The sequence below is a fragment of the Anopheles coluzzii genome, chromosome 2 (assembly GCF_943734685.1).
Source record: "Anopheles coluzzii chromosome 2, AcolN3, whole genome shotgun sequence".
NCBI lineage: Eukaryota > Metazoa > Arthropoda > Insecta > Diptera > Culicidae > Anopheles > Anopheles coluzzii.
The window spans coordinates 73,048,629-73,059,166 of record NC_064670.1 but is presented as its reverse complement, the minus strand read 5'-3'; the positions used below and the strand labels follow the sequence as shown (position 1 = coordinate 73,059,166).

General features: G+C 46.4%; 1 pseudogene; it reads left to right on the top strand.

The window, feature by feature from the left end:
• Positions 1-788: 788 nt before the first annotated feature.
• On the top strand, positions 789-7,505 carry LOC125908351 (uncharacterized; annotated as a pseudogene).
• Positions 7,506-10,538: the final 3,033 nt, after the last annotated feature.

Genomic DNA, 10,538 nt, shown 5'->3' with positions numbered 1-10,538 from the left:
ACTCACACAGCAACTTAACGACTTCATCACAGAGTGTCGTAACCGTGACCAACGCCAAAGTCGACCGCGCACACGTCCACCAGTGTCATCTAGTGTCGGTACAGAACCATCTGTAGGAGAGTGCTACTACCATCGACGTTACGGGACAGCCGCCCGGGTCCTGCCGCCAGCCCTGTTCGTTTCCAGCCCCTGTCAGCCAGCGCGTCGGCCAGCCGGCGCCTTCAGCCTGAGGACACGCTGGCGATATCGGATCGCAGGTGGCTACCATCTCACCTGTGAGCAGTCGGTTGATGGTGATCGACCGACGAATCAACCAGCGTTACCTGATCGATACTGATGCCGATGTCTCCGTGTTACCGAAGCCAGCCAACTACACCCCCCCCGACGCCGTCCACCATGCGACTGTTTGCAGCCAACGGTACTCCGATCATGGTATATGGTGAGTCCCTCCGTACACTTGATTTTAGTTTACGCCGCCCCTTTGTGTGGAATTTTATTATCGCGGACGTAAGCTCTGCTATCATTGGAGCGGACTTTCTTCGCCATTAACATCTTCTAGTAGACCTTGGACAGCACTGTTTGGTGGATACCCAAACCAACCTACGTGTGCCAGGACTTCCGGATACCACTCGACAAACCACCGTCAAGGTGTGGGAGGAAAACTGGGAGGAAAAACCGTTTTCTCAAAGGTGGATCTACAGAAAACCTACCACCAGATCTCCATCCATCCAGAGGACATTCCCAAGACAGCGATCATCACTCCTTTCGGCCTATTTGAGTACGTGACGATGCCCTTCGGATTACGCAATGCGGCGCAGACGTTCCAACGGCTAATCCACGATGTGCTACACGGCTTGAACTTTGTGTTTCCCTATATCGACGACATTATAGTGGCCTCGAAGACACCAGAAGAACATCGCGAACACCTGCGACTGCTATTTGCTCGCCTCCCGCAGCACGGTTTGACCTTCAACCTTGCGAAGTGCGAGTTTGCCCTGCCTGAGATCTCCTTCCTGGGACACCGTGTTACGTCTGCAGGCATCCTACCACTGGAAGAGCAAGTCGACACCATAGTCAGTTCCCGAAGCCAAACACTGTCATGGAGCTTAAGCGATTTTTGGCGATGATCAACTTCTACAGGCGCTTCATCCCCCACGCGCTGCGAGCACAAGGACCGCTCCTGGAGATGATTCCCGGCAACAAACGGCGAGATAAGTCATCGCTGACGTGGACCCCAGCTACCGACACGGCCTTTGAGGACTGCAAACGGCAACTTGCACAGGGTACCATGCTGGTACACCCTGTACCATCCGCCGAACTATCACTGTGGTGTGATGCTTCCGATTTCGCTGCCGGCGCCGCCTTACATCAGGTCATCGACGGGCAGATGCAGCCGCTCGGTTTCTTCTCCCGAAAGTTCGACAACGCACAGCGCCGATATTCTACGTACGATCGCGGACTAGCAGCTGTTTACTTGGCCGTCCGGTATTTTCGTCATCAGTTGGAAGGACGCTCTTTCCATATTTACACAGATCATAAACCTCTGGTTTATGCTTTCCGCCAGTCGCTGGATAAGGCCTCTCCTAGACAAGCACGGCACCTCGACTTTATTGGCCAGTTCACCACCGACATCCGACATGTTGAAGGCCAGGTAAACGTCACTGCCGACTTGCTGTCCCCAATCGAACCCATCCAGTCATCAACATCCATCGACTACGAGAAATTGGCCGAAGACCAGACCCGAGATCCCGAGCTCGCCGACATCCTCAGCGGGAAAACAAGGACGGACCTGGTCCTTCAACGAGTTCCAATACCTGGCAGCAGCAAGGCTTTGTACTGCAATTGCCCCGTCGGCATCATTCGTCCGTATGTCACGAAACCGTTTCGTCAACAACTACTACGCGCGGTTCATCAGATGAGTCATCCCGGAGCGAAAACTTCCACGAAGCTGATGACGGAGAGATTCATCTGGCTGAACATCCGCCGAGATACGCGAGATTTCGTCCGCCACTGCTTAGCGTGTCAGGCTACGAAGGTGCAACGCCATACCCGCAGCCCTCTAGGACGCTACCCGGTACCGGATGCTAGGTTCGCATACATCAACCTGGACCTGGTTGGACCGTTCCCGATCAGCAATGGACATCGTTACTGCCTCACCATCATCGATCGCTTTACACGCTGGCCAGAAGCTATTCCCATCCCTGACATAACATCAACGACTGTAGCCGCAGCCCTACTCAGTGGATGGATAGCTCGCTTTGGCGTTCCATCGTTCATCACCACGGATCAAGGCAGGCAGTTCGAGTCGACGCTTTTCGCGGAGCTGAACCAGTTACTGGGCATCAAACATCTACGCACAACGGCTTATCATCCGCAGGCCAACGGCTTGATAGAACGATGGCACCGTACGCTGAAGGCAGCTATTTGTACCAAAGACACCGCTCATTGGACCGACCACCTTCCCATCATACTCCTTGGATTGCGCACAGCGTACAAAGACGACATCAAAGCTTCGCCAGCAGAGCTGGTTTATGGAAGCACGCTAAAGATCCCAGCGGAGTTTTTTAATAGCAGCCCGATGACCAGCCTGCCAGACACCACCGAGTTCACCAAGTCGCTTAAGTATGCTATGAACACCATTCGCCCAACACAAACGGCCTGGCATGACAAAGCAACACCCTTCGTCCATTCGGATCTTTGGACATGCAGCCACGTCTTCGTCCGGAATGACACCGTTCGCCCAGCCCTTACCCCGCCGTACCAAGGGCCTTACAAGGTGGCGTAGTGACAAGTCATTCGAAGTCCTGATCAACGAGAGGGCAACTAACGTCTCTATTGACCGACTGAAACCGTGCTACTCACTCCAGCAACCCGAGCCAGTGACACAGCTTACGCCACCATCTGCAGTAGAGTATACGCCACAACCACCAGCGCTACCACCACCAGCTTCACCACCATCAGCGCCACCACCACCAGCTTCACCACCACTGACAGAGCCGTCACCTCCGAACGACTTCTCAACCGGAGTTACGCGTTCACAGCGACGTGTCATCATCCCCGTTCGTTACCGGTAACTCCAGTCTAGCAGGGGAGCACTCCCGCTGCGCAAAGCGATCGAAAACTTCTCCAACTCAAACTGCAAACATATTTCACAGCCCGTGGCTGTGAAATATTTCGCATTCAAAATTGTTGCAAATTTTTAAATGAAATATTTCGAAATTTTCAGCGCTGAAATTTAAGGATTGAAATATTTCTTCGATCGGAATCCAAGCGTTTTCCCTGACATTTCTGCTCGCTTTTTCGATCGCTTTTGACGGAAATCGATCGAAAATCCACCAAAACCACCCCGCACGACAAAATCGAGCAGTTTTGTAGCTCGGATTTTCGATCGCTTTGCGCCAAAAGCGATCGAAAAAGCGAGCAGAAATGTCAGGGAAAACGCTTGGATTCCGATCGAAGAAATATTTCAATACTAAAATTTCAGCATTGGAAATTTTGAAATATTTCATTTATAAATTTGCAACAATTCTGAATGCGAAATATTGCACAGCCATGAGTTGTGAAATATGTTTGCATTTTGAGTTAGAGAAGTTTTCGATCGCTTTGCGCAGCGGGACCGTGCTTCATCTCCGCACCTACACCAGTCTACAATCGATCGCTTTTTTCTCAACTAGACGAAGTTCCGCTCATTGCACGCAACAAACACGCCAAGCCTCATGCTCTGACAACGCAGCTCAATTGACTTACCGTATACCCGCTTTATCCAACCGCCACAATGACAACGCTACCGCTGAGTATTTAAGCTGCTATTATCAAAACGTTAGAGGTTTGCGTACTAAAACAAAAGAATTTCACTTAGCTGTATCGGAGGCTGACTTCGATCTCATCGCCCTCACGGAAACTTGGCTTGTTGACAACATTCCATCTGCTCTTCTCTTCAACAACAACTTCTCTGTTTACCGCTGTGATCGCTCTCTCAGCGGCTCTAGCTCTCGCAGTGGTGGTGTTTTGCTAGCCGTTTCTAACGCATACGAGTCGATAGAATTACCTTCCCGTGATCTCGAGTATATTTGTGTGCGCGTCGCCAGCAATAACGCACATCTGTACGTCATGGTAGTATACATTCCACCGCAGCTTAGCTCCGAGATATCGACTCTTCGCTCTCTACATGATTGTATCAGCAGCTTCACTCTCACACTGAAGCCTTCGGATCTGCTGTTTGTTATTGGCGATTTCAATCAGCCTAGCATAAGCTGGTCCACAGCTGATCCTTCGTCCTCGCCAGCATACTCATCAATCACGCACTATGAACCAACTGCGCGCTCACTGGCCAACATCACCTTTGTGGATGGATTTAATTTTAACGGATTAGTGCAACTTAATCACATCAATAATTCGCACGGACGCATGCTTGACCTGCTCTACGCTAACAATGCTGCAGCTAAATTGTGTTCGCCTGTCTTTCCAAGTGTACCTCTTGACTCCTACCATCCGGCGTTAGACTTCAATATACGTATTAACTCGTCGACCCGACGCAATTCGACGACTCGACAAAACTCGACGACAACCGCAATTTATCGTTATAACTTTGCTAAAGCTGACTATGTGAAACTGAACGACATGATATCAATGTTTAACAATAGCTTTCATTGTTCCAATTTTATTTCACTTGACGAAGCAGTATGTTCATTCTCGTCCTTCATGCTGCAAGCCTTTGTTGTATGCGTCCCAGTTCAGCGTCCTAAACCTAACCCCCCCTGGGCGGACCGCACACTCAAACGACTCAAACGTGTAAAAAGAGCTGCATATCGTCACTACCAAACGCGCCGCTGCCAAAGATCTCGCTCGATCTACTTTGACACGCACTCTTTACAGGGTTTTCCAATTGAGTTTAGACTAGCCGCATACTTTTTTGAATAGTCGCAATAGATTCTTGACAAGCATCCTCTATTTTTGATTACGAGCAATGGATTATTGACTAGGAGCAATTGATTTCAGCAGGTCCCTGCATGACAGCCTAAAAGCGTCGCGTTTATAACACCCGGTGTGACAGATCGACTTGAATAATAACCTGTGGATGATATTTAATTTCATCCGCTCATTAGTTTCAAGCGTCTGTTTTACTGCTATATATCATCCACAAAATAAGATATATTTTATCTGATAGGTTTTTGGTGCTATTGTTTTCATTTTATGAATGCACAATACAACTTAACGGCTGAATTGAAATATGCAGTAGTGAACCCACAGGCATAACCTAACCAAAAGCTAGATTAAGCAAATTTTTCAGTGTGACCATATGTAGTTCTATCGATTTTCGATCGAATATCGGTTTACAATTGAGCACACTAAAACTCAGTTTTTCTAACTAAAAATCAAATATTTTTCTAAGAATTGACCGTTCAACCATAAAATTGGAATTTAATAAAATTTATGAGTGAATAAAAAGTTGTTTTTACTGAAAATTACCGAATTTGCTTTAGATTTCCTATCGATAACCTCAAAAACAATCTGGTCACTCCGCGCCAGCAACCGGTCTGCTGAAATCAATTGCTCCTTGTCAATAATCCAATGCTTGTAATCAAAAATAGAGGATGCTAGTCAAGAATCTATTGCGACTATTCAAAAAAAGTATGCTGCTAGTCTAAACTCAATTGGAAAACCCTGTATACTGCAGCTATAACAGGTTTCGATATAGCAGATATTTGAGTAAAATTCAACGTAACCTTTGCAGGTGGCCTGACTCGTTTTGGCGCTTCTACAACAGCAAAACAAAATCCACGCATACACCGAAATCTATCACGTACAAAGGAGCAACAAGTGCCAACACTAATGAAATGTGCAATCTCTTCGCGGATCGCTTCGCAGATTGCTTTTCACCGGCCATGAATGGTACCGATACCATTGATGCTGCTCTCGTCAACACTCCGGCTGGAGCAATTAACATGAGCACTCCTTTCATCGACAGTGAGATCGTTTTATCTGCCCTAGCGCAACTAAAGCCTTCCTTCGCTCCTGGACCCGACGGAATTCCTTCTACCGTGCTGAAACGCTGTCAAACGACAGGAGCACCTATCCTTGCAAAATTGTTCAATGCATCGCTAGCCAATGGCTACTTTCCCAAAGCGCGGAGGAAATCTTGGATGGTTCCTATTTACAAAAAGGGCGACAGGACAGATGCCATCAACTGCCGGGGTATTACATCCCTGTGTGCCATTGCCAAGGTGTTCGAACTAGTGATATACAAAAATCTGCTACATGCATGCCGCAGCTACCTAAGTCCGTATCAACATGGATTCGTGCCAAAAAAGTCGACTACCACGAACCTGGTTGAATTTGTAACTTATTGCACTAGTTTATACCCAAATTGATGCCGGAGCTCAAGTCGATGCAATTTATACAGATCTAAAAGCAGCATTCGACTCTCTTCTGCACGCAATTCTTCTCGCTAAACTCGATAAGCTAGGAGTTCCCAGCCCGCTCGTACAGTGGCTTAAGTCGTATCTAATAAATCGCACATACATCGTGAAAATTGAAAAGCACATGTCCAAAGAAATAGTCAGCAGCTCGGGTGTGCCACAAGGAAGCAACATTGGCCCGCTTCTCTTCATATTGTTTATCAACGATGTTACCCTCGCTTTACCTCCCGACAGTATCAGTCTGTTTGCCGACGACGCAAAAATTTTTGCGCCTATTCACAACACAGGTGATTGTACATTCCTGCAAGACTGCATCGAAATTTTCTGTTCGTGGTGCAAGCGTAATGGACTGACTATCTGCATCGAGAAATGCTACTGTGTGTCTTGTCTAGTTTGAACTTTAAACAGCATATCGATGACGTTTTAGCCAGAGGAAATCAATTACTTGGCGTGGTTATCCGGACAACTAATGAATTCCGCAACCCCATGTGCATCAAAGCTGTGTACAACTGTATCGTTCGTTCGGTTCTGGAATATTCGTGCGTAGTCTGGAGCCCAACTACCGCTTCTTCAATTACTCGACTTGAGGCGATTCAACGTAAGCTCACGAGATATGCCCTACGCCTACTTCCCTGGCAGGATCGCAATAATCTTCCTCCGTATGCTGCGCGGTGCCGTCTTCTAGGCCTTGAACCTCTTTCGGTTAGAAGACGCAATGCACAGTGTTCTTTCATCGCTGGATTGCTAAATGGCTCTATCGACTCATCGCCTTTGTTGCATCGAGTCGATATCTATGCACCATCCCGAACACTTAGGTCTAGAGAAACTCTACAGCTCGCTCAACCCCGTTCCAGCGCTGGTCGGTCAGACCCTATGTTCCGCATGTCGGCTGTCTTCAACACTGTCTCGGATTGCTTCGACTTCGACATCTCAACTCAGTGCTTCAAGGAACGTCTCCGGCTTTTGCCGTGGCCGCAGTGAATTGCGATGCAAATCTTGTTTTTGCTATGTATTTTTTTTATTGAACTGTTACATCTTAATTAGGCCATACGGCCCGTTGAAGATTAATAAATAATAATAATAATAATAATAAAAAATGATTGAATATAACCATTAAACTGTAATATAATAAATTTCGTGTTATTTATTAACAATTTAGCAGAAAAAATAAAAACAAAATAGAGGAAGGAATAGGATCTGTGAAAACTGCTCGAATGGGTAAATTAACGACTGCTTATTTACCATTAAATTACTCTTAAATAACCGGTAATTTAGCGGCAAGATAGGGGTAAATTAAGTCCGATTTGTCTGACTGGGTACCCGCTGCGTAAATTCGAGCAGTTTTCTGCGTAGTTTTTTGCGTCGTTTTGCGTCAAAAAATACCCAAAAAATTACGCTAGACTTCAGCCAAAACTCCCACCATGCAATTGACAGCGATGTGCGAGGTCGCGCGAGGGCTCGCACGCCATACAAGTTCCCCGCCTCAGAGCCCTCGCATTAAAGAGCTTGCGAGCCTAGGCAGTTTTTTCGCCGCTAGTTTTAGCAGTTATTATTATAGCACCCCGAGAGCAGGTATAACATTGGAAATTTTAGGAATTTCAGCAAAACAATTATTAATGAATAAAAAATAAATATTTTAAAATATTTTTTTAAATATCTTATGATTTCGAGCAGATGATACCACTTGCAACCCTCGCAATGTTTGACGGGCTACGATAGCCGGCGTATTTATACCAGTTTTTAGGTGCGGAACGAGCGCCATCTGTTGAAGGAATGGATGAACTATTTCAGACGGCGGAGCAAAAAAACGGTCGAAAAATTCAAAAATGTTGGTGCCCACATTCCTTCCTCCTCTTCCTCTCACTCCCTTCCCGTCCGGCAAAATGAGTGTATTTTTTGAGTGATTTGAGTACCGCCCTCCGTTAGCAGTTACTCTTGGAGGAATGAGTTACACCCTCGCGCGAGCCCTCCCCCTCCCCAACCGTAACGCACGGTGCGCTCTGCAGTTCTCAACGTGTTTGTGTTCTTTCCAGTCATGCTACGAACACATCTAAAGATAGTTGTTTCTTTCGTTTCTCGTTTTCTTTCATGCATAAACACGATCGCAAGTACGCACTTATTCTAACAACAAACACAAACACGGTCATTTTTTATTTCATTAAACACTTTATTGAAACATAAAGAACACCTTCACAACACATTCAGAATCTATCATACTCACGAATGGCGTCATACTGCAAAGTACCGGGTCGAGCCAGGCTGCGAGAAACTTGTCGACAATCTGCGTTGCCTCTGTTCAGCAAATTCTTACCTGTCGATCCACGCACTGCATGTGCGTCTGTGCACACTGTTTATTCACTTCACACTTTACCAAAACACACCGACGCACGAGACTTTGAACTAAATGCGCACCAACGCACAAACACTGCGCGCGGGACTTAGAACAAAACGCGCACAACCATCTGCGGCAAAGCGTCGCGCTGTACTGCTGGTTTTGTACGCGTAGGAGGGGGGACATACGGAGCGATGGTTCGATGCTGTAGTGTAAGCGAGACAACCCGATGTGACGAGCAGCTCCAAGTTCTTGAGCTCGCTGAAAGAAGACACACACATTCACAGACGGCTCGTCAAAGCACGGTATTTGTATTGGTGTTAGTGAAGCGCGCGTGTAAAACAGAATGCGAACTCTCATCGCAGCGCGTTTCTCCTTGCTTCCTCAAGCTTCCTCATACGCCTCGGCCTTAATCACTCAAAATTTGGGGTCTCATTGTTTGCGTGGTTTCCCCTCTCTGCCTTGCCTTACTTGCGCTTCAGCCCGTGCCTTTCGCCGTCAGCTGATTGTGTGTATGCGTTGGTATATGTGTGCATTGCGGTTGTGTATTGTTATTGGTGGGTGTTAGCATTTATTTATTGTGTGTGACCTTGACGATGCGGGAGAAGCTGGTTCATTTTGGGATTCAAAGTGTTATCGGCGTATTGATGGTTTATTTTATTTCGTGCCGCTGCTGACCCGCTGCGCAAAGCGATCGAAAACCCATGGCCCATGGCTGTGAAATATTTCGCATTCAAAATTGTTGCAAATTTATAAACGAAATATTTCGATATTTTCAGCGCTGAAATTTTAGGATTGAAATATTTCTTCGATCGGAATCCAAGCATTTTCCTTGACATTTCTGCTCGCTTTCTCGAAGCTTTCTCCAAAAGCGATCGAGAAAGCGAGCAGAAATGTCAGGGAAAACGCTTGGATTCCGATCGAAGAAATATTTCAATCCTAAAATTTCAGCGCTGAAAATTTCGAAATATTTCATTTATAAATTTGCAACAACCCTAGCCGCAAAATTGAAGATTTCCGACGTCGTGTGGACGTCGTGTGGACGTCCACCCGACGTCCACACGACGTCCGGTTTAAGAGGTTACTCGACCAAGCGAACTTTTTTAGACGGGTTTTATGGCAAAAATTGTGGCGGATTTCCCAGGGTTGTTGTATCGAATAGCAGCCACAAAAAAAAATTATGGATGGCTAGAAAAAAATGAATCTTGTCCTCCCCCTTACTCCTTCCTGGTCGGTAGTTGCGATCACACCAGCTGTTCATATGATGGTGGTGGGAGTGATATAGCTTATCTGCTGTCTTCTTTATCCGTTCTACCAGATCATACGCGTTTTCAGTGACGTCCTTCCCCACCTCCTTCGTTTTCCCAGCAGTTATTGGCGAATGCTTGACCTTGTATGAGCGCGCTTGACTTGTGGTTATTGTTTTTTTCCTTCTCGTTTTTTTTGGCTGCTGATGCATTGCGCGTTGGCTAGAGCGCCGTCGTTCGAATCTGGATTTGATCAACGCGCAAGTTGTCGTGTGGATGGAATCGATTTACCGTTCGAGCTATTTTCCGGACCGAATGAATGCATGCTTCGTACTGGTTTTATGTTATTTGTTAGTGTAGTTAGTTGCACTTGTGTAAAAAAAAAAAAAAATAATTCAAACAAAAGATCATTCAATGCACTAGTCCGCTCAAGTTAAGCCAACCAATGCTTAGATAAAGCCAAAGGAAGGTCAAATATTAAAATGAGGGATAGCATTGAACACATATTGTCTTTCCATTATTTTTTCTTTAATAATGTAC